This window comes from Vidua chalybeata, chromosome 1 (assembly GCF_026979565.1).
Source record: "Vidua chalybeata isolate OUT-0048 chromosome 1, bVidCha1 merged haplotype, whole genome shotgun sequence".
In the NCBI taxonomy this organism is placed as follows: domain Eukaryota; kingdom Metazoa; phylum Chordata; class Aves; order Passeriformes; family Viduidae; genus Vidua; species Vidua chalybeata.
The window spans coordinates 105,633,886-105,657,291 of NC_071530.1; the positions used below are offsets into that span (position 1 = coordinate 105,633,886).

A 23,406-nucleotide genomic window follows, 5' to 3' on the forward strand; every position below is an offset into this window, starting at 1 on the left:
CTTTCTCAAACAGTTCTTCTGAAGACAAAAGTTAAAAGTAAACTAGGCTGAGTTTAAAAGTAAACTAGCTTTGATTGCCCTGGCTTTGTTTTTATGTATGCTGTCCTAAATATCTATACTCCTTGTAAATGCTTTTCTCTGATGAAGACTATGAGAAGTCCATAAAAAGCCATGTTTTTTATCTTGGGCCTGGAAAATATTTAACAGTTTCAGCCCTTAACAGATAATTAACTTCTAAATGACACATATCCTAACTTTCCTGGTATAAACAGAGAGGGCTCCATATGATCCTTTTCGGGACAGAATGTCAGAAGTTGCCATTCCTGACACTCACAGTGTGAAGATTCACAACACAAATCATAGACAATTGCTTTTATACCATGAAGCTTCATGAGATTCTACATGTCTTGTCTTAAATTAAATGCACTCAAATGTCCTTAAAAAGTTTTTTTAAAATGCATGTGTTTCATATGATTGTCTTCCGGATATTTAAAAAAAAATTAAAATTTAGCCACTAAGAAAGAATTCAAATTCACTGCAACTTCAGGAATTATAAATGAGTCAAGTTAGTAATTTTTTGGTGAATTTTCATAGCTAAACCCTAAAAGCTGATTTTGTTCACAATTGGGGTATTTTCAAATTCTTTTTTTAATCTCATGCCACTAGGCAATTGGTTAACCATTATTTTATACCAATGCTACTACCCCTGTTGTTTTCTTTATAAAGCTCTGGTACTTTTTGAACACATTTATAAGATTTGAGAGAGCTTAGTCTTAGACAACAGAGATTATTTATATATTGACTTTATTATAATTTTGTTTTCATTTGGCCATAACAACCCAAACCCCAGAAATGAAAATTTTATAGGTGTGATCATAGACAGAAAACTATGTGTATGAAAGTGTGAGCAAGCTCTTTCTCATCAAAGAGTTAATCTTATTCTTCTCTTCCTCCTCTCTTGAAGATAAAAGACACCAAACTTCCTACTTCCTGTGGTAAAATGCTATGCAAGTCTGTTGGGTAATTCAACTCTTGATACTCAGAAGATGGCAATTTTATATCAGTTTTACCTCATTATTTTGCTTCTTTATTATTATAATTATTATTTATTATAATTATGGTTACTTCAAATCCCCAGAACTGCCTTATTTGAAATGGAGAAGGGGTATAGGACAAGAACAAATGGCCCCAAGTTGCAGGAGGGAGGGTTTAGATTGGATATTAGGAAAAGGCTTTTCCTGACCAACCAAAGGATTGTCAAGTATTGAAACAGGGAAATGGTTGAGTCTCCAGCCTTGGAGGTATTTCAAAGATGTGCAGATGTGGCACAAGAGAACATGATTTAGTGGTGGAATTGGCAGTGCTGGGTTAATGGTTCGACTTTTGCAACAGAAACAATTCTATGATTCTGCAGACTCCTAATTTGATTATGGGAAAAATAATCTGATGAAGGGACAAATTAAAGGCCAGGAACAGGCCATTTCAAAAGTGTAGAAGATGCAAAGTAATACCTTCTTGATGGAGAGTTTTTAGGCAGAGGAGAAAAAAGAGCCAACTCTGTTTGCTTTTTCCAGAGTCAAATAAAGCCCATCCACCCGGACTGGAGAATGTCAGCGTTGTCCTAAACTGCCTCTGTAACAATAACCCTAAGAACAGATGAGGCTGCTCTATAAAGCACTGGATTAAAAAAGTACAAGGTGATTGACTCATTCGTGGCCCATAGCCATACTGATACTTGCAAAATTGCCTCTGGCTGATGTTCTAGAACCTTTACCACAGAAACAAAAGATACTGTGGCAAACAAAGCTGTCCCTCAGGAGTCTTAAACAATGAAAACAAAGCTGGGAACATGCATATGCAAAGCAGCATTTGTAAAGAGTTACATCATTACACCTTTGCAGTCACTCAATTTTTTGTGCCAAACTCTGCTGAAATTATGAAATCACTCAGAACTAGAGTGAGTTCTTTTAAACAGGTTATTGAAACTATAAGTACTATGTGCAAATTATTATGGAGTTTGCATTTGTTTTAATGAAAATGTCTTTTGTTTACCTGATTGCATGGAGTTCCCAGCATTCCTTGGTGGTGGCCATGCCATCATTTTATATACCTATGAAGGTAGAAATGTTATATTGCCTGCAGTGTAACATATCCACAGCAACTTAGACCACATCCACAACGTTTTGACAGATGTGATTGTATAATCCCACTGGCTGAAGTCAAAGCAGGTAACATAAGCAGGTCATAAGACCAGAAGTTTATCCCTTTGCTTGTCAGTGTGCATGCAGAAAAGGGACATACAACTCTGTAGCTCCAGACTTACCTGAGCTAGTTTCTAGCCAGCTAGCTGAGGCACCTGCAGTGACACAATCAGCCTCCACAGACCATCACGTTATTTGCCCAGGAGCCAAATCCCATGTTGCTGAAGCTTTGTGCAGCTGTTCCTCAGTCAGCTGGATTACACCATCACATCTGCAGAGCACAGCATGGACATGGTCTGAATTCCTATGGGCATTTCATGATGCTGGGAGCATAATGCTCCTACCTTTACATGTGTAGAAAATGATGGCACCATCATCACAGGGCACTGGGCACTACTTCATGTTGGAAAAACACAAGACCTTTTCACAGAAGGAAACCTGAACTCTGTTATAGTTTGGATATGGTACTTGTAGTTTCAGTAATTTGAATATAGGAATCTGTCCAATTATAAAAAATCATGCAGTTATAACAGTCACTGGTCAGTGATGTTATCTACACTATGGGTAACTATGGCAAGAATTTCTTGTGGCCAGTATTTCTACTCTTTGATGAGCTCATGATTTTTTTTTTTTTTTGTTAGTTGTTGCTATTTCCTTCTTGACTCACTCCTAAAAGGCACTGAAACATCACAGACTTATTACTCACACAGCAATAATTGCAACTATCCTTAAATCAGTTTTGCAAACCTGCATCCAGAGCATCCCCTACCAGAAGGGTGCATGCTCTGCATCTTGTTAAGTTGAAGTCCCCCACTTTCTTTTGATATGAGCCATGAGATCCAGCCTTTAATTTGAGTTTCTTTAGACTGGATTGAGTATGAGGGGAAGTGCCTGCAAAGCACTGGAGGTAAAGCCACACCATGGGAAAATGAGGAAAGAAATGCATGTCTCCTGCAGTGTGGGAGACAATCAACTATTAGCCACCAGTCTTCTCAGCTCAGCAGAGATTTTATTCCCCCCACCTCACTCTGGGCAGCCAACAGATCATTTGACAGCAGTCATCTTTATAGCATCTACGTGAGCATGGTGGGGCGCCTACTTCTGAACACACATTTCGTTAATGTCTCTTTTCATGTCCTGATCAGACTACTGCAAAACCCCACACGCAGACTCCCCAAAATGAGTCATGTCTGCCGGCAGGGATGTCTGCAAGATGTCTCTGCACAGAGGTGCAGAGCCGTGCAGGAAGCGTGGGAGAAGACCACCCTGGCACAGCACAAAAGCTTATTTATTAGAGAGAATGCGTTAGTGGAGCAGAGAGGGCCTAGCAGGTCAACCCCAGGGGGCAGTCCATTAGCTTCCAGGTAAAATGTAGTGGGTTCATTGTGACCTCCAAAGTCTGACTGCCATGAGGGCTGCCTCTCTATGAAATATGTCCCCCCTTGCATCTGCAGAGAATTGAAGTTCTGCTCTGGAAGGGTAATCCCCCAGTGGGACTTGGGACACTGGAACATGATCTGCTCTGCACATCTGAGTCCCCAAATTTTCCTTTCTTATGGCATGTTTTTATTTGTCTGGTTTTACATCCACTGTCCATGAGATTTTTCCTGTACATCAAATCTGACACTGGGAGAAGGAGCTGCATTACTCATACATGATTTCAAAACTGTGGGCAAACTGGATGGTTTCTTGCTCCCGCAGACATATGACTTCATCATGTCTATCTTCCCAGCTTCATGCACTGATACTCTTTGCTTCAGAGGCCTTATCACCAGCTGAAAAAGAGTTCCTTCCTTATCACCTGTTAAATTGAAGGATCAGTTGGGGCAGCCATGTGGCATCTCTTGGTTGCTGTCTGCCAGTAAGTTAGCTGCATTCACTTTCAATAACATGTCTTTTCTTAATATGTTAATTCATTTTTTGTTATTTAAATGGGAAAAAAAATAGGTTGGCATGGTAAAATTCAGACCCTCTAAAGCATAGTAGACTAATACAATAATGCCTTGGTATTGAACAAGTGACAAATATTTTCCCCTTTGACTCCAGAGTTTTCCACAGCATAGTTACCTGAGCAATTTACTCAGGTTATTCACGAGTAAGCTGTGATTAGCAGTATGCTATTAATTGCTGAAGCACTCTGGTTTGCTGCTGTTGTCCATAAAGGATAAAACAACACTTAGGCAGCCCAGTCTATTTCCAGCCCTACAATTTAAACTCACTAAATTACTAGGCCAATTCTATATTCAGAAATTGTTCCATCCTACTCCCTTATGCTTTCTCACTCTGTTTCCTCTCATCTTTTTCCAAGCATGTGTTGGACAACTTATATGAATAAAGTAACATTGATTTTTAAAATATTTATTTAACCTTGATTTTAAAAATATTTATTCTCCTGTCGATCAAAAGAAACAAACAACAACCCCCCAACACACACACACACAAACAAACAAACAAAAAACCCACCAAAAACCAAAACCAAACCCAACCGAACAGACCGAGAAACCAAATTACAAAGCTGTATGCAAACTGATAGAGAAATGGTAATGCAAATTTACCCATCTTTCACACTCAATAGCTGTTTCTAGTAGTCTGCCTTTGTCCTTAGGATTTAATTAAATCTCTCACAGAAAACAGAATTTGCTAGTACTTGACCTTTGTTTTCAGAGCCCCGAAACACAAAAGGCATTTAGAATCAATGACAAGGCACAAAACACAACGCACTCCATTTAGCGCTCAGGGCAACACAATGCTCATCCTTTATATGGAGAGACCCTGAGTTAAAAAAGGATTAAAATTAAGCCGCAGTATTCTTTTCTAGGTTGTCTCCTGAAGAATCACCACTTCTGCTTCAAGCTGATTATATGTTGTGCAGTCCACCAGCACATGATGCCCAATGCTACCCCTAAAGCGAACTTTTTTTCACTATATAAACGATATAGCCACTCTTTATTTTCCTTCACTGGCTTCCTTCCTGTCGTAATTCCTCACTGCAAGCTCCTCACCCTCCACTGAAGACCAAACACAAACTCCCGGCTCCCATTTCTGCTCCCACTTCCCCTTCCTCCCATCCGGGCCGCCTACAGCCAACTTTGTTCCAGCAGCCTTTCTGCTTTTGTTTCCCAGCTGCTCCCTCCTGCATCTCTTCAGCTGCTCTTTATATCACTTCCATCCCTTTTTTCCTAGATGGCTTTTTGCAGAGTTTCTTCACACTTTCTCTTCCTTTTCTTTCACTGATTTTTTGCTGGATTTTTTTTTCCTTCACTTTGGTGTTAATGGCAGAGAAAGAGTGGATTTATGATAAATAGTGAGTAAAATTTTAGTTCTTGCAGAACTCATTGAAGCAAGTGTGAAAATTAACGCCTAGCTAAAACAAAAACTGGCAGAAAGCTAATTAAGGGAAAGCATGATGTTCAATGGCCTTGAACTATGTAGAAAAAGGCTACTGAATGAGAAGCTACAGAGAATAATTTGCTTCTGTTCATGTTAACAAGGGATAGTAAGCCACATATTAATTATATTCCTTGCATTAGGAGTTTTGAGAGTGAAACTCTCCTTAGCCCTTGCAGAGTGGCTCTTAGTAGGAGAAAGGTATGCTCTGCCTGTCACACCAGCCAGCCAGGCCCATAACATTTCCTTCTGTTGATCTCTTACTCATTTACCATCCCACAAGCTGCAAGGAAGCCCGTTCACAGCTTCTTTCCCACCCAGGGGTGGGCTTCACCTCTGCCTGCTATTCATGCAGCTGGGAAAAGTTAGCCTGTTTCCCTGAACTAAAAAGTGTCGTTCTTGTATCTATTAAAACATTGTCGCTCAGCACAGCTTACAGTCTTAGGGTTTACAGCCTGGCTTTTAGCTTAACTAGAACCTGGGCATGTTTTTGTTTGGGTTTTTGAGGGTTTGGGTTTTTTTTTTTTAATGTGGGAGTAGAAGAAGCAACAAATACAAGTTAATATATTTGAGGGCAATAATTGAAATAATTTAATAATAACAATATAACAATAATAACAATAATAACTAAAATTATATTGTAGCTCAAGTTATTGCCACCAGTATCCTGCAGAAGGATCACTGGATTTGCTTCGGCATTTTCAACCCCCCCCCCCCCCATAATATTGCTCACTGCAATTTATACTGCTGAGAGACCTCCTACCTCCTGGGATACCTTCAGGGATACCTGGGTCTGGCCCATATGGTACAAATCACATATTTTAAGCCTTCTGTAGGAAAAGCAAAAGGTGTCCAAAACTTATGAAAACAAAGAAGACTAGGGGAGATGCACTGGCACTGGTCCCATTTCCATCATCTCTGTTGGTTAAACACTATTTTAACAAACGACTATATTTTTAAGAACAAATTATTCTATAGGTCATTTAAACAAATTCCCATAATCTACACAAAATCTGAGGACTTTTAAAGGTGCCTTCCAACCCAAACACACACCACACACACACACACACACACACAGAGGAATCCACCTCTGCCTCTGCTGGGCCTCTCCAGCAACTCTGTTGGCAGGAACTGCTTCGAGGATGTGTGAATCACTAAGGTGTTCCCAGTTTCTGCAGGCTGTTTTACCAGGTGCCAGGCAAGTTGCAAGGCAACCCCCAGCCGGAGGGACTCTCTCTTGCTCATGGTCCTCTGCCGGGCTCTGCACAAGCAGGGGCCTGATTCTGCAGACAGATGAAGGAGGGAAAGGCAGATGTTCTCCCGGAGGAAAAAAAAAGCATGAACTGAAGACACATCCTGTACCACGACTGCACATGTCTACAGAAAATTCTCCACATTACTCTGCTACAGAAGCTGCCTCTCCAGGACTTGCATTTCCTTTGATTTTCCTATGACCAGAAACAGCAAATAACAAATTTGGAATCAAATGCAATACCCACCCCTGAAACCCTCTGCATTTAACAGAAACCAGCTGGTTTTCTGCAGCATTTTTACGGTAATCTATTAAGCTATTTTCAGACTGCTTGAACCAATAATAGCAGTGAATGTCAAGTTCTTGTGTGCATGGCTGTACCCTTCATTTCTCTACGAGATATATTTCCAGGCAAGTATTAGGCCTCAACAACTATGTCAAACATTCAGATCAGGAAATATTATGTCCAAGAGGTAGATAATTCCCCCCCTGCTGTAGCCAGAAACACACAATATTCTACAACCCAGCTCCTCTGTTTCTTCCCATCACATATGCCAGGCACCACTGTTTTCCTTATTCTGTCTTTGTCCAGAGTTTTGACCTCTGATTGACTTTGAAGTTTACATATGAGGAAAAACAGTCAGGCAGCTGCTAAAACAAGCGCGGAGACATCAAACGGTTCTGAATGAATTAAAAACAAACAACTTTTATCTTTTTCTTTTGTGTTTACCAATACATTAACAGATCCAGATAGATGGAGAGATACACAAATGCGCATACATATATATTTAAATGGTAATGTTAAAAAATTACATTAAAAGAATATTGTTTAGAAGGATAAGGAAATTAGGAAAATTAGGAAATACCAGATTAAGACTGCTATGCTAATTTCTTTCTGCTACTGGGTGTGATTATCCTGTGTTGTACAGAATGAGGCATGCATCCTGTGGGAAAGTCTAAAATTTGATTGTGTCATGGAAGGGTTTGTAAGAAAACATATTCACATGGGGAGGGACAAAAAAAGATTGTCCAGAGAGTCTTAAATCTGCCATTTTCTAATGTATCAGGAACGGAACTGTAGCTTAAGTGGCACTATTAAATGACTGGAGCATAGGAAATTGGATGTTCTAGCTTGTTTTCAAGGGAGAAACAAGCTAGTGGAGGGAAGTCCCCTCTGACATGTATAGAGAAACACAGAATCTTGCCATTTATTGAGTCATTGCAGACATTCAATTAATTGGGTTTGGAGTGTCAGGCATAAGTAGGAGTTATTTGGTCCAGGCTCTGGAGCTGGAAGACCATTTAGTAGAAACCAAATTTTGTTTCCTCTACCGTACTAAACCTTTTTAAGCTTCATCTCTGTACATGTAAGATGATTTCCACAGTCAGTTAATTTAAATCTGCTTTCTTAAATGCTTAAAAAGCAATAGGTTATAGGATGAAAATTCTACCAAATCACAACTCTCTGTGTGTCATTTTGCCTTTCTGCCATAGATAAGCCATTGTCTCTTATATAGGCTACAACAGACTGCAAAAGGACCGGTTTGGATAAATGCAAATATGTTTTCCTGTGGTTTTGGGTTTTCTTTTTTTTTTTTTAATGCTGAATTTCACAGCATTGTTAAGATTGTTAAGATAATTTTTGTAGAGCAAAGTAGCAGTATAAACAGAAGTAAAATTGTCTTTTCAGTATTAGCTTCAGAGCTGAAGCAGTTTGTGTACAGTTATCTTTTCCATCTATCCCTTGGGCATAAAGGCAGTGAAAGAATTCCTAAAGAGGGGAAGGAAATTGCGTTGGTCAAGATCAAATTGCAAGCATGCATAATTTGATGTACTGATGACTGTCCACCAGATATCACAGCAGGGAGACTTGCCAAGATGTTAATTGTCCCAAGGACTGGAGTTTGATGCTTAACAAACATCTCAGTTTCATTGTGGAATGAAAGTTATGACAGCTGGAAAGACTCCTTCTTTTAGTAGCATGTGCAGTAGTGAGTAGCATTGAGAGAAATCATGATTTTAAATGAAAATGTCTTCTACTTGCAAATAGTAGTTATTGGTAGAGTTACTAGAGAGAGAGGAAGTGCAACTTCATAGCCTCAGTATGTGGAGTCAGTACAAAATTCCTGGGTTGACTTGGTGGCTTCAAATCAACTCAGACATTAGGGGAGCACGTAATTCTGTGTAGCTCTTTCCACTTTTGAAAATATCAGATTGTATCTTAGAGACAGTCCCACAGTAAAGTCCTTGTATAAAACAGCTCAAACCTCTATTTCACAGTCTTTGCATAGAAGTCTGCAGGTTGCAAACCTGGCATACTACAAGTTGGAAGATGTCATTTGTCACCTCTCATGTATGGACATATGAGCCAACAAACGAACAGGGTACTTTTTTTACTGTTTTTGAAACAAAGGGGTCAGTCGACAGCCCATTAAAAAGACTTACAGTGAATAAAATATTTCTAAACACACAAGACTCCCCTAATCTGACTTCTGTTAAGCAAGCCTGCTATTCATCACCCCAATCCTGAGCAGTGTACATAATGAGAAGAAATACTTCTCCATTTAGGACAGAAATTTTTCTCAATTTGATAGCTAGGATTTCATCCTAGATATTAAGAAAACTCTGACTGCAGTAAGTGTAGATCTCCTGGTCATGCAGGGAGCATTAGCCTCATACCAGCCAAGTAATTGTTGTCCAATTCAAGAATGATATGGCCTTTCTCTCTGATATTTCCCCTTACCACCAGATGGAGAAGAATCCTTCACACAAATGTTACCATGTCTGTTCTGTTGTAGCTGTTACTGTGGAGATTGTACACATGGGCTTAGATTCTCTTTTTGGCTGGAGCAGATTAAACTGCAGAGGGAATAACTGGAATTAACCAAGAGCTATCACACATATGCTGGATTACTGAAGCATGTAGGTGCTCAGCATTTCCCATGGGCATGAGTGAAAAAATGTCAAGTCCTTTTTTTGCAATAATCCTAATTTAATCTCAATATTCTTCTGAAAAAAATTTGGTAGTTATGTTTATCCACATAGTAGTTTATTATTTTTATCCACAGCATATATCCATGATTGTTTCAGTTTCCTCTCTGTGTAAAACTACACAGAAAAAAAATGATCCAGAGTAGAATACATTAATTACCTTATTTACTGATGAAACTGGTATCTTTGCTATAGCATTTCTAGACAGAGTTGCTGGAAACAACTGTAAGGGCAAATATCAATAAATAATGTTGAGAAAAATAATTATATCAAACAAGAAGAATTACTAGACTGTAGTGACTGAAAGCTGAATCTTCATCAGGAATACATCCAGATACCTAAAAACAGTGTGTACTTCAAAGCTCTGTATGTCCATATTGATGATGAGAAATAACAGCCATATTTTGGCCATTCCATAATAACTACTGGTTCCTGAAATGTTTGTATATCTGCAAGAGATGCTGTCCAGCAATCTCAGTTGATCAAACTGTTAAGCATTTTCTTACAAAGCAAGAGAACTTGGCATCAGCCTGGAGCTCAACCTGGAGTAGGCAGGATGAGTTGTGAGCTGGGTAGAGCAGCTGTTGATCCTGTTTTTGTTTCAACTGCTGTTTGCAAGGAGTTATTTACCCTGCCACACTTCATAGGCTGCTCCAAATTGCCATGAGGCTTTTCTTTCTTTCTGCAGCATTCAAAAGAGGCAGGTCTGTAAATTGTCTTCTCTGACTACTCTGAATCATAATTAGCCAGCGCTTTTTTGTAAGCATACCTCATAGTGATAACAGAATTCAGTCAGGCAGGCTACGTTGCTGTGCCTGCTCTTCCCCATGTGCACGTACATTCCCATGTTCACAACCTCTTGGGGAGCTCATACCAGGGAGCAGCTTTACCTTCAGCACCAGGGCAGCTCTTGGGGCTCTCCTGCTGCAGGTGCAGGGAGGAAAACCCTACTCACCTGCCCTCTGGGGAATGCATAACCTGTGAGAAATCTACACAACAGGGAGGCCATCCTCTAAGAGAAAAATCACCTTGGACAGTTTTGTTTCTAGGTGTCAGGGAAAATACTGACATTTATCTGTGGCACTGGCTGATGTCAAGTTACATTTAGGCTTGCTCATGCTCAGGAACTTTTTGGCTTGGAGAGAGAAGAAAAAGAAAGCAGGCCACAAGGCTCTTTGCTGCCTTTCATTTTGTCCTCTGGGTTGCTGCTTTTTTCCTTACTCCACAGCAATTCATGTGGGAGGGGAAAGAAGTGACTGTGGCAGAAAGGCACAACAGAAACTGGAAGCAGGAACCTGCATATTAGGGCATGGTGACCAGCAAATCTGCCAGGAGCTGGCGATAATACCCAGGGCACAGTAACCTACACTTACAGCTAGGAAAAATACTTTATGTGCTTCCAGGTTTGCTGGCCTGTTTGTGCTCTTACACCTTCCTGGAGAAACTATGGAGTTGCTGCTTGGTGTCAGTGCTGCTGGGCACCTCAAAAAAGTCTCTCCATGCGCTGAATGCTTGCCTCTGGGAGGTTAAGATTTTTGGTTTGCATAAATAGTTTATATTACCCAATCATAAATTTAATTCATTATTTATTTTATTATTATAATGTGTTACATATTTTATGTAAATATATTTGCTTCTCTAACTCCAATTTATACTACTCACTTTACTTTCCCAGGAAGGAAGAACCCTTGTTTTGGGAGAGTGTGTATCCACCCTCTGAGGAACCGCCAAAGGCTTGAAACCCAGGTTTCTCCTGCACTATACAAAGTGAGGAAAATGCCCTTGGTGATTATTACCTTGGGCAGGACTGAGAATGAGCAACAAAATCTGAGGAACACAGTCTGAAGAGGGGTGAATTTGTTTGCATTCCTATTCTGGTCTCCTCTTTGCTCTCTCTTACAGAAAGATTTTGGCCTGGACCAGTTTCTGTTTTTCTGAAGTGAGCTTGCCCTGGGACACTGGGTAGCTGAGAACAACTGCTGAGCAAGGACATTCCCCACTTCAGTTTGAGCAAAATACTGTTTACCCCATTCTCACTCATTTGCCTCTCCCATTTCCCTGTTTCTCACTGGAGGCGACAGCTGCCTGAGGCATGGGAGTAACAGCAGATCCCTCAGCTGCAACGGCTGTCAGACCAGGAAGGGCAAAACGAGCCCTGGGTACAGACCAAGTGTACCCAGGACCCTTGGAAATCTGCTCTTTGCTACGTGGTCCTGTTACCCTGCCCAAAGCCCCCTACACCCAGGGAGATGCCACTGCATGGTCTGACATTCTTCATGCACATAACCCCACACTGACTAGGGCACTTTGGCACTTACTTCCCTGTGCCACTGCACAGCATGCATATGCACAGCTGGACATTATCCTCTTCTTCCCACCACCCTGTCACTACTTTGAGATACAGAGGATCCCTATGGATATGAAGAGTGATGTCTCTAATTGTGGTTTCTGATCCCTGGCTGGTGCTGGGACAAGTGTCCCTCATTCATGGGAAAGCACAGAAGAAAGAGGCTCAACTACTAGACCTGTAGGTGCCTGAGCTCAGAAAGTCTCAGGGTCTCAACTGTTGGCACTCAGACTTGGCTTCCTTTGTGTGTTTGGCCCCCTCCTGCTTGCCCTACAGTTCTCTTCAGTTTTACCAGTCTTCTTTTCAGGAGAGACCAGGAGGCTCAGACCAACAAGTTCTGCTTACACTTGGTGACATGGATTGAGTGCTGGTTCATCAGGACTGGTTTCTGCATATCTGTAAGGTTACTTACTCATCACAGACACCACCACCCATGGTGAAAGCCCAGATTCTCACAGTGTGCCATGAGGGAAAATACAGCTTGCCACTGCCTGGGCCAGATTTGTCAGTGGGACAATTGATGGCAACAAGAACAGGAAAGCTCAGGAGGGGGAGCCCAGCTAAACAGCCCTGGGCATGGCATATGTGTGAAGGTAACTCTGACCTGCCTGCACAAACCATCCTGGCTTCCCATACTTGTGTTTTTTGAGTCCTCCCACTCTTAATTCTAATGTATAAGATTTGCTGCACCTGTCTATGCCAGCTACATAGTGTGCACACAGTGGATCCAACCCACATATCAGCAAACCTGCTGTGCACTGGCAGCTGCTGTTGTGGCCTGCCTTTCCAATTGGGAGACAGATGCTTTTGTCTGTGCACTTGTGCCTTAACATGGCATTGGAGCCAACGTGCTGAGAGCTGTTTCTACAGCATGAAGAAATTTGTGGTGGAGCCACTTTTCCCTGCAGTTGGTTACAAGACTGTTTCCTCAGATGGTGCAGAAGCCAACCATCAGAAGGCAGAGCCTTTGTTTGTCCTTACCAGCTCCTGCCACACAGAGCTCAGCTAAAGAGGCTCTAAATTTCAATTTTCCTCAGAGACACGTGTCTGGTTTCTTCCCAGACCACAGGATTGAATAATCTTTCATTCCTTTGTTTCACAGATTCTCCCATCTTTTCTGGGTTTTTTTTTTCATATATTTCTAACATGCACTGGATGTTGGGCATAGTTGGTTATTCTCTCACATGTGTTTTGTATGTCTGCTCTGCTACAGGCATTGACTTGCTCCCATGTTTGGAATAGAGATTGATATTGTTTGTATGGTCTAGCTACATGGAGATCCCCTGTAGAACTATCTTAAATAAGGGATGACAGTTAGTCAAATACAAAGCCATGTAAAGTAAAAAAAGGTAAGTTATTTGAAAACTGGGGGAACGAGAGGCTGGAAAGCAGTGCTGTGGAAAGGAACTTGGGGGTCCTGGTCAATGGCAAGTTGAATTGGAGTCAGCAGTGCCCTGGCAGCGAGGAGGGGCAGCTGTGTCCTGGGGACATCAGGTACAGCATCACCAGCCCGGCAAGGGAGGGGCTTGTCCTGCTCTGCACTGGGGCAGCCTCATCTCAAGTGCTGGGGACAGTTTTGGGTGCAATACAAGGAGTGTTGGTTTGTTCAGTCTAGAGGAGACTGAGAGAAGACCTTATCACAGTCTTCAACATCCTCATGGCAGGAGGTGAAGGGGAGAGTACTGATCTGTTCTCTCTGGTGACCAGTGACAGGACCCAAGGGAATGGCATGCAGCTGTGCCAGGGGAGGTTTAGGTTGGATATTGGGAAAAGATTTTTCACCCAGACGGTGGTTGAGCACTGGAACAGCTCCTCAGGGAAGCGGTCACAGCACCAAGACTGCTAGAGTTTGGACAACACTCTAAGGCACATGGTGTGATTTCTTGGGCTTGCCCTGTGCAGAACCAGGAGTTGGACTCGATGATCCTTGTGAGTCCCTTCCAACTCAGCATATTCTATGATTATATGATTCTGAAGTTCGCTCACAATTGTCCCAGACTGCTCACTCAAAGTTAAAAAGAACTTTTTGCTTTGCTTCCCATGTTCTGCTTCACATATAGGGATAACAACCCTTCACTCCACTAGAATAGAAAGATGAAGAAATATATGTAAATCTCCCAGATATTATTATAGTGAGAAGCATAGAAAAGCCTAGGAAGAAGCTGATGGTTTTTCCTCTGATAATGGGACTTGGGTCAGGCAAACATTTGATGAAGAAAAAATCAGTCCTACATGATTTTTTTCTTTATTGTCCTGCCTAACATTCAGCTTATCTCCTGATACTGTGAGACATGGGGGAATGTGTAACCACGTTGCAGCAGAAGAGATCCTCTATTCATCAGAGAGAATCTACTGCGGCAATCTTCAGTCAGTTTAAGTTCATACTCTGCAAGCATAAGCAGAGCAAACTTGGCAGGCTGAACAGTCTGTCCCTTCGGATTATTGACAGATGAATATAAACTCAATTACCTTGCTTTTTCATTCCAGTTGGGTTACTTGTGCTGTGTAACTAAGTACATCAGCATCTGGAGTCACTCTGAACAACAGGAGAAAACATTTTCTGGTCTTGAAACTAGAATTTTGTACAGCATTTATAACTTGCAAAAAGTCAGGAGGCTGGCTGTGCTTTGTTTCCTACCATCCTGAAAAAAACAAACAAGCCAAAACCAAGATAGAAGGGTCACCATTGCCGAGGGCTGGGGTTTCTTCTTTTGGTATAGCTAAAAGACTGATAGCCATTTTGCATATGAGCCTGCACAACTGAAAGATGTAAAACCAGCTCCTGAGTTTTCCTTACCATTCTCCCCACCACCACCATCTTCACTATCCATCAACCTGCCTCATTGCTGAAAGCTGAAAACACAAAAATAAATATTAGTTAACGAGTTTTGCACCCGGGGGTGGTAAACAAAACTGCTCTCCATGCCTGTGAGCTCTCAAAGGGAAACTCTGCTGTAGGAAAACAAATCTCATCACAGTAAGAACAGGTCTGCTTGGGGTAAGGATGTGTGTGCAGAGAATGAGAAGAATATTTTCACTTTTCTGATTTCATAATTAGGGAATGATGAGGTACAAAATCTTTCCTAAATGTGTCCCTCCAGTTAGAAAATACATACTTGCCTTATCTTTGTTTTCATTGTAGCTAGAAGCAGAAGTTGATGCTAATCTGATTCCTTACTCCTCTGTAGTTTGGGACATTTCAAATACATATTTTTGTCCTGAGATTTTGTCTCAAATGGAGACAATTGAGACTTTGTCTTGGACTAAGAGAATCAAGACTTTGTCTAAAATGCAGTAATACGGCGCATGCTAAACAAAACAAGTCTTTGTGTATCATTGTTATTAAAACACTGTAGCAGCAGGAAATAGCTAGACATGGACTTTCCTTTGCTAGTTAACTGCTGCTATAGATCTCTTAAAGTTCAACTCATTATACATTTAAATCCTATTACAGTAGCTGAATGCTTTGACAAAGAAAGAAACCTGTAAGACAGTTCCTTGCAAAATAGTAGTGCATATATTAAATCAGTACGTTCTCACCTTACCGTGTCCTTCATTCAGTCCACACTCTTCTGAACGTGACTTTCACTCCGGCACCCAGGCGTGACCTCCTCCCGCCTGCCCTCTGGAGCATCACCAGCGAGAAGGCAGGAGCCCCCCTGGCAATCTGGCCCCCTCGGGAGCTGCACGACAGGGTCAGGTCCACCCCTTCGGCATCGCTCACCAGAGCCGGGCTCAGTCCCAGTCTTTCAGGAGCTGTTTGTGAGTCGTTGGTCAGAAGAAACCCCGCACAGTTTAATGCCCGTGGCAGGGTCTGCTCTCTCTCTCGTCCGGCACTCCCCCTCCGCCGGTCTATGGTCTGAAACAAACGCAAGCTCTAGAAAAACAGATCTCCCTAGTCATACATGCAGGGATGGATTTTCTCCTCTTCTTCTGGTGCTCAAATCAGGAAGAGGAATAATTCCTCTGAAGATAATGGAGCAAACCAACACAAGCCAAAGGAGAATCAGACTGTAGCTCTAAGAAACACCTATTCCTATTACTTCCTGTTCTTTTTTTGTTTGGTTGGTTGTTTTTTTTTTTGTTTTTTTGTTTTGTTTTTGTTTTTGTTTTTGCTGCAAATATATAAATCTTTGTATTAGCTGACTTCAAAGATCATAAATCCCTAATTGTATGTGCAGACTACCAATGCAGTGTGCTGCTGATGCATAAAGCACACTTAGATAGTACACAAATACACTCAGGCTGGGCTTAAATTTAGCTTCAACCACACAAAAGCAATCTTTATAACTAAGAATGATGGGAAGAAAGATCTCATTCCAGACCAGATGAACATCTCATTTTTTCATTAATCCTGGATTTGGCTGATCTGACTTAAATGTGTCCTGAGACATTTCTTAATGCTTTGGAAATTACATACTTGGGTTGGAGATGCCAGAGTTAGAAAAAAAGGGGGGATTCTATTTTTAAAATTCTCCTGTTCCTTTTAAAAATAGATCAGCAAAGCATGACTTTTCCTATAGCTGTAATTTTTCAGGCTAAGCAAACTCCAGTAATTTCAAAAGCAGTGGGAACAAGGGGTCACTTGGGGCCAGCCAGAAAAGAAATTAACTCTTTGCTCTTTTCCAGCAGAAGTTTTTGTCATGCTATTATTATTGAAAGGAGTCATCTTATAAATGAAAAGTTAAGCTTTTCCTTGGAAGAAAACACAAACTGAAAAAAGTATGCAGCAATAGTGATTTCAGAGCTGTATGAGAACATTAATGAGGGAAGAGAAATAAAAACAGGAGTTCAGCTACGCATTTTCTCAGTACTTACCACTATAGCTGAACTAGAATTTGCTAAATGACGTCTGTCACTGACAGCTGCTGTCATCAGGAGACTGCCAGAAGCTACAAACACCTTTCAGCAGCAGGAGGCTATCAGCCATGGCAGTGTACAAGCTTTCCATGACATTGCCTTCAGTGGTGAGAGCTCCAAAGCCTTTCCCTAAGAGTATTGCTGAAAGTCTTCAGTTTAGAGGGGAAAAAAAGCCATGTTACAGCAGTATAACCTGACTCTTGAAAATTTAACATGAATAGTACAGATCCTTGTTTCATGATTGTTTTGTATCAGACAGTTATGTTACATTTTATACAAATCTACAAATAACCCCAAAACAATGAAAAACCCAAGCACAGGTAGATAGGCTGTCCTTGCCATTAAGGTGTGTTTAGCAAAAGGATGAACTCCCTCTGGCCTAAATGCACTCCTTTGAGCTCTGGCCATCTCACAGATAAAATCCCTAGGAGTAAAACTCCATCTTTACTTAACCTGCCAGTTGTAGCTCAAGTTTGCTGATTTCAACTGGGGCTCCACTCACATTTATATAGAAGTTATTTGCCATCTTCCTGGCAAGCCATAGGGTAAATGATTCTTTTCCCCAGTACTTTTCAAGTATGGGAGTGGGGGTTAAAAAAATCTATTGGTTTCACAAGTGGCCTCCAATGGGGGTAATGAAAGTTTGGCACTGGAAGTGCTTGGCCTCTGTAGTTTGAGAACCAAACTGGGTAAGCTAGGATAGATATTCAGGCTTTGAAAACACCGGCTATCTTTTGTTTGTATCTACATTTGCATTGAGATAAACAGCTCTCAGCAGAAGAAAATGCAATTTAAGTATTTCAGCCAAAGAACAGCAATTATAAAAATAAGGAACTCCTTTCCCTACCTTCAAAGCATTTGCTAGTGTCAATAACTAGGATCTGAGACCAAGTCCCGAGGCTTAAATCTCTTCTAACTTGGCCAGTTTGACACTTAGAAGATTTACTATTATGCATTAGACATTGTGAAATGTTACAAACACTTTCTTAGTAGAGCTTTTTTTTCCCCATTGACTAAGGAATAGTCACACTGCAATGATGTCACATTGCAATGATGTTGTAGACTCCTCCTTGAGAAATGAGCTTCTTCATGCTGTAACTGCAGAGTGTGATCAGTGGATAGACAGAACACTAATGAATCTTTAGTCACAAGCCATCCATACAGTTCAGTAGCACCCTCTGAAACATCTATAGCTCCTCACTTGTCAGAAATTGTGTTGCCTTAATAAATCACATGAAAAATCCTTAATGGTATTTTAACAGCATGAGCATGCATTGTTTCTAGGAAAAAAAAAAACTAAAACCTCAAAAACTTGGTGATCTAAAAGTGTATGCCAGGAAGGACAACCCTGTAGCTACAACTCACAGTAGCTTCTGATGCTGGCGTTGACAAAACAAAAGGGAGTCTTCTTTGATGTAATAAATATTTCCATGAGTTCATCAGAACCTACAGAACTCTTTGACCAAAAGTCTCTTTTATATAAAAAAAGTCTGCCATATATAAGCTATTATAAAGAATAAATTTTAAGGGCTTAATGAAATAAATTTCTTTCATGAAAGATAAATTTCTGATGAATTGAAAAGTGTAATATAAAGGTTATTGTTTGTTTTGTGTCTGTTACTGAAAAAGTTCTGCTAATATAATAAAAAAAATGCCTTTGTAGTTTTTTCTTCCTTTTACTTTTCAAGTTTTCTATATTTTAATTTTTGCATTTTCTTTCCAAAAAGCAGCTTAAGTATTGGACCAAAATTACACTTGTGAACGACCCAAATTGTTGCGATCTAGTGGCTCAATGCAGACTGCTGTTTTCAAAGACAGCAGATGGATCCTATAGGAAACACTTCCCTGAAAATCTAGCCACCTCAGGCAAAGGCTATTTTGAATTTTATAACCTAAATAGTGCCAGACCACCACTCAGATGAGAAATATGCAGAGAAAAAACCAGAAGATATTTTAAGGAGCTGTAGTGTGGGGACACTGTAAATTTGGGTTTAGGACTTCAAGTATCAGATCAGAAATTGGCAGTTGCATACTGTAAAACATTTTGGGATAAAACCCTCATGCTTTTAGCTGATTTCTATTTGAAACAATCTTAACTCTGTGCAGGTGGCACTTGGGTTTGTACTGATACTGTCAGAACAAATGTCATCAGCCAGTTCTCAGCTGCTTGTTATTTTGTCATCTGCAGTTTGGTGTTGCCAACTGGCGTTGCCAGTCAGTGTCCTTTACTTTGAGATCTTGCATGTTCTTTTGACCTCTTCTTTTGAATCCCCCCTTTGCCTCCCTCCTCATATGCTGAAGAAAGTGAAGAAACTCAGGATGATGTCAGGAATAGATATGGGTCCCTATCTCTAAAGAGGCACACTATAAATCACGTGCACTGTTTGTATTTCCCTAGTTCTGTTTGCCAAAAGTCAGCCTAGTCCTGGGTTGTCAGCATACATCATGATAAAGTTTACAATGCCATTTTTATGTGGCTATCACAGGATAGACACAAAGAGAACTGGAACAGTGCAGGGACAGAGTTTTGAAGTGTGACTACAAGAAAGGAACAGATGACTTGATGCAATAGGGTGCTGCTGGTTCCTGAGGTGGCCAGCTCATCCAAAGAAAGTGGGTACAATGGGACAATGGGATCTTGAGGGCAGACTTCAAACTCAAACTTTGAGCCTAAATGCTTTCTTATCAGAAAATAAAAAAGAATTCAAGGATTGTGAGGGGACTGCCATAGGGGCAGCAGATGAAGGGTAGATGAGTAAATGGGCAGTACCTTCTCTGTCCTTGGGTGTTGTTTACAGGAGAATGTCAAAATTAAAAAAAAAACACCTTGCCTCTGGCCCAAGTAAAGAAGCCATTACGAGAGCTCTCTTCTGCTTGCATTTTTTTATTTGTTTGCTTTATTTCTTTTGTGGGGTGCTCCAGTTTTCTGGGCACGTCTCCAGGGGTTGTGTGCTTTGCCAAGCGGCTGCTTCACATTCTCAGGCAGGCAACATCCTGGTTCCACCCTATCCTTAATGGGGTGTGCTCACACACCCTCATCTACCATCAAGAACACTTTATTTCAGATAGATGTCTGGTGAAGAGAAATTAGACTAAATCTGCATTTCTCCCATGAACTGACCTTATTTAGTGTAGCAGCACCTATAAATATGAGCTGTAGCTTGACACAGCAGTGTTGGAGAGATCCCAGAAGAGATACTCCCTGAGATGTGCACAGGCTCTTTCCACAGTCAGATTCACAATGTCTCCTCAGGCATCATTTGCTGTTGGTGCATTGTGGCGTAGTTTGACTTGAGTGACAAGGGACTTCAGCTGATTAGAAACTACACGGATCACTGTCACATTCTCCAGCAGGGCAGAGATTTCACCTGTGGACCATTGCCCACAGACATTTACTGTCTCCAGGGCTGGCCCAGACATGGAAGGAAAAAACCAGAGATGCAGTTTCTAAACAGAAAGGAAAATAGTTACTTGTTTGTGTAATAGAGGAAAACTGCTTAAATTTTACAATAGTGCCCCGGAACAGGGATGTATAATTCAAGGGAAAGATGTGTAAAAGCCAGGGAGCCGGAGAAAGCAGCTGGGGCAGCAAGGGGAGCGCTCAGCCCAGCAAGCACCCGTCCCGTCCCCGCCTCAGAGCTCTGCTCCCAGGCAGCCATGGGCAGCGGCTGGCTCGCTCCCGCAGCCCCCGCCCCCAAGGAGGGGAAAGAACAACCAGCCTGGTCAGGGGAACGAGACTTACTCCGGTGGGTGCCGCGGAACCCTCACTGCCCGCCCCGGGCAGCCCGCGCCAGGCGGCGGCGGGCCGGGCCCGGCTCCCCGCGCTCTCTGGGCCGCTGGGCGGCGCTGCGGCAGCGCGGGCCGTGAGGGGACTGGCTTGCTCGCGGGGCACTGGCGCTTGCGGGAAGCTGTGAAAATTATGTGTGTATATAAAGTATTAAAAAAATAAAAAAAAAAAAAAAAGAAGATTTAAAAATTTGGTTTAGGCGCAGAGGGAAGGTTCCGTGGGAGGATGACGTCCGTCATGGCGCTACTTGTGTACGGCAGCGAACCCCGGTGGCCCTGTCCCTTTTCCCCCCGGGAGCCACTGCCGATGCATCCCCCTGCTCCCGAGGGTACTGGAAGCACGTTCTCATGTGTCTCCCACACTGAGGCAGTGCTGGTACTGGAGGGTTTGTTGGGATTTCCACGGGAAGGGCAGAGTGACAGGCGGCATACAGCCAGGAGAGTCGGCTGCCGTGTAACACCACGGAAGGGCAAGGACGCCGCAGAGATGAGGAGCAGCATAAGTACAGATAGTAAACATTTCAGAAGAATGTTTCTCTGAAATGATGGTAACAAAGGGATTTTAATAATGTATTAATTACTATATGGGGACAGCATATAAGCGGTAGCAGTGACATAGGAAGGGGTGAAGCTTCAACCAACCTAACTGTGCTCTAGTAGGAAACACTTCAAGGGGATTTGTTAAGACTCTGCCTCAGTTTTGACTCAAGTTTGCCCGGGATTTTTGCCTATGCAAAATATAAACCAAAGAAAGATTTGCAATGGACCTGTTTTGGGAATTTCAATGACTGCCTCAGTTCTACATCTGGGAGTAAAAGCAAGTGGAGTCACTGGTGTGGAGGAAGAGTAGGTATGCCAAAATGCTCAGAACAACAGCCACTGATACCAGACATTCTAACATCAGAAAATGTGTCAGCACCCCAGAACTTCCTACGAGCTGGCAGAAGCTTGACATTAAAACTCGCTTTCAGACCTGTAAATCCAGGTCTGTGGATCTCCAGGGCATCGAAAAAATGTTCATAATGAAACAGTATTTGAAAGATACACAGAACAACCCAGGCAATTCAGGCCTTCTGTCCAGCCCTGACATTGCCTGGATTCTTCTGGCTCTGGGCCTGATGGAAGTGCATAGCCTGAAATGTGTGCTGCCCAAAATGACTGTGCTAGTAAATACCAAGATAAAAGAAAGTATTAATACTAAGTAACATGGATTTACAAAAAACAGATTTTGCTGAGATAATCTGGTACCTTTCTCAGAAGAGTAAGACATTTTCATATAAAGCTGCTAGATGCATGAGGCTTTACTTTTGTGCAGCTCTTTGATGAAGAGGTTGTAGTATATCATTATATCAGTTCACAATCCAGTGGTTAAATCTATCTTAATGTTAAACAATCATTGTTCAGTATCATTCATTGTTCAGACGTATTAACTAGTGAAGCTCCACCTAGATTGTCTCCTGGCTATTTTCCATTTTGGTCTGTGGTACAGAAAAAAACCCCATAAACCCACCCTATGGGAACAGACCAGAGGAACAGAAACGAAGTAGGCCACTGATGTAATCAGATGGTAAACAAAAAGCAAGCATAAAATATGCTACCCTATTACAGGTAAACATGAATCTATATATCTAAGACCAAAGAATGAAGGCCAAAAAATTAAGATGGGAAACTACGCTTTGAAGCAGTAGCTCTGGAAAAGACTCACAAAAGAGGGACACAGCAACTAAATAGAAACTTCCACTGAAAGGTGACCTAGAGGGACAGGGATACCTTCAGGTGTACAGGCAAGTGAGTTCTTCAGTTGGGCTAAGGAAGATTTTGAGATTTGTTACTATTCTTGCCGTTATGCGGAAATATTGGGTCTAGTTCTCCTGTGTTTGGGTCTGGGAGGATGTTCTCACATTAGTGGGGGGAGAGGTCAGTGTCATTTTGCTATGTTAGACCCAAAGCACACATTAAGGAGCTCCTAATGGTCCAGGAACTTCTCTTATAGACAAGAAAATGGTGCAATACAGCAAACAGAGTGCTGACATTTGTGAAAGCAACGCTTTTTATACCTGAAAGATTGATTTCTGGTTGTTATCAAGCATAACTTTCCTAGAACTGAAATCATTCAATACAACTGAATTTTTCTCCTAGATGGAAGTAAATACTTTTGAGGTCAAGCTTTCCAGCTTCTACCTGTGACTGGGAGCAAAATTATGTCCCATAAGATAGTTATCTGAAACAGGAAAACCTTATGCGCTTCTGAGTATAAATGTAAGACTATTTATTTTAGTGGACTTCTGAAAATAGCAAATTAAATCATAGAATCATAGAATCATTAAATTTGGAAAAGACCTCTAAGATAATTTAGTAAAACCATCAACCCAGCACTTTCAAGTCTGCCTGCATTTTTTTTGTAAGGGTTTCTTCAACCTCAAGCACCTTTTTTTCTGCCCTCATATTTTGCTCTTGGACTGCTTTTGTACAGAGCAGCCAATGTCAACACTTGCCTGTGTCCCCATGTGAGGATTTATGTGTTTGCAAGTTGCCTGCATCTTAACACCTCACCACTGTGTTATTTCTTTTCATTTTAGTGA

General features: G+C 41.5%; 1 long non-coding RNA gene across 4 annotated transcripts; it reads right to left on the reverse strand.

The window, feature by feature from the left end:
* Positions 1–14,437: 14,437 nt before the first annotated feature.
* Positions 14,438–20,859, reverse strand: LOC128787249 (uncharacterized). 4 transcript variants are annotated; one of them, XR_008430639.1, is made up of 5 exons: positions 20,781–20,859; positions 20,160–20,485; positions 16,997–17,187; positions 15,719–16,037; positions 14,438–15,031 (listed from the first exon to the last, which is right to left on the reverse strand). It is a non-coding gene; the product is annotated as an uncharacterized LOC128787249 (long non-coding RNA). The 4 variants fall into 4 exon arrangements; XR_008430640.1 differs by having other exon boundaries at positions 14,438–14,820; positions 14,976–16,037; XR_008430638.1 differs by having other exon boundaries at positions 14,438–14,564; positions 14,648–16,037.
* Between the last annotated feature and the right edge of the window lie 2,547 nt (positions 20,860–23,406).